A 2,043-nucleotide genomic window follows, 5' to 3' on the forward strand; every position below is an offset into this window, starting at 1 on the left:
ATGATTTCTTCAGTTTAACTACTGTAGATACATCAGAGCCAACGGCAGATTCCAGAAGATCTAGCTGAGCATCTACAAAAACATTAAAGAATATTTTCAAACAGATGTTATCTTTATAAAAAAACAAAAAAAAAAACAGTATTATTTATAAAATTACAGTGTCTTTGGCATTCGCCATGACACTCGGCATGAGAAATACAGCAAGCAGAGTGATACAAACGGTGAAATGTTTGGAGTTCTGAAAAATAGGGGCAGTCTGGGACAAAATTTCAGGCCATCCCATACACCCACAACAACAACAACAAAAAAAAAGTTTAAATCCCTAGACTGGGGCTGTGCAAAATAATTAAATGTAATCTCTTGAACTTCCATTTTTTGTTGTAGTTTCTTCATTTTCCCTGACATCTCTCTGTCCCTCATGTGTGTTTACTTTTTTCACTAATTTTTTACCATGGTTTAACTTCAGTAACCGGTTTTTGGTTATTTTCGTAACGGTTGTGTTGTTTTCTGCCTTAGCTCCCTTTAAACCTGTGATAAAACCATGCAAATATTTGTCTGCTAAATTCCTACTCTTTACAATTGTAATCATGTCCTTTTGGTAGGTGTCTGCTTCTTCTAACATTAGCTAGAAGTTTAATGTGTAACTAAGTAAACAAAGACACAATTACAATAGTAGTACTATTTACAGATGTACCTGACCTGCACTTTTTTAAGTCCTGATGTATGCGCGGAGTGTGCATGAAGTGAATCTCGTTGCCCAGTCTAGAATAACCCAATCATGATTTATTTGAGTTTTATTATTGAATGGAGAATCGTAAATAATAATTTTAAACAACAACAAAGTAGTGCAGTCCAGATTTTCCCGCCAGTCCGCCCCTGAAATGTTAAACAAATATTCTGAGCGGAACTCAAATGTTTCTTATCCACATCTCCTCAAATTATGCAGTCCACATTCATTTTAAAGTTCTACACTTTCACATTTCTATATATCTTTGTGTCTATTTGTATTTGTACTTGTCCTTGTCCAATAATCATTCCAAGACTTAAGGCCCCGTTCACACCAAGAACGATAATTAGATAACGATAGCATCCACACCAGCGGACGATATCGTCTGTTATTCTAAGTGCGTCTGCGCATTAAATTCTCGAAACACTTTATAGCAGGACAGATTTCGATTGGGAATCAATGTTTGTATCTTTCATCAACTGGAAAAAAAATCGTTCTGAAGGGATTCCAAGGATATCGTTTCTATGTTGCCTTTATCGTTATAGCTGTGGACTCAGCTATTCTTTAAAATTGAGGACGATTTTTTACCATATCTTTATCATTATCTATCTTTTATAATTATTGTCCTTGGTGTGTCTGGGCCACAATACTGACTAATACATTTAAATAAATCTAAATTACTGGCCCTCCAGTGAATTGATGCAATAATCTCAGTATTATCAGGACGCTTGATATTTAATTACTTCTTATGAACAAATCAATAATTCAGAGGATCTACTGAAGAAATAAAATCTTCATATACTTCATATGGTAACAGCAAAAATTCTCCCACTGTCAAAAACCCCTACAAAATATAATATAGTCTATAAACTTAGATTTAGTTTTTTAAGAAGTATTCAATTAAAAACTTTCAGTTTGATAAAGTGTGAAATATTAGTGCCGGCTTACTACATTAAAACTTTTGCAGGAATAATGACTGTTACCGAATAGGTTTCCAATATTTACACTTTCTGAGAATTTGTATTTACAAATAACTTACTTAATATTCATCTCTCTGCACGTAAATAAAATATTTTATGATAAAACATTGAAAAAAAGGACTAAACTAAAATATCCTCAGCGTTTTTGGCAAGTAGGGAACAACAAGAACAAGCCAGTTGTTCATGAATTTGTCTAGGGGCCAAGGGCCAATTTTTCTAAACGCAAATGCCAAACCTAGAGGCAAGAGGAGGATGATGGGATTGCAGCAGTGGCCAGTTGGAAACTGCATTCAAGACGGGCTGCAGAAGCCTGATAGCGCTCCAGCCAGCATTGAG

Source organism: Carassius auratus, chromosome 22 (genome assembly GCF_003368295.1).
Source record: "Carassius auratus strain Wakin chromosome 22, ASM336829v1, whole genome shotgun sequence".
Classification (NCBI taxonomy): Eukaryota; Metazoa; Chordata; class Actinopteri; order Cypriniformes; family Cyprinidae; genus Carassius; species Carassius auratus.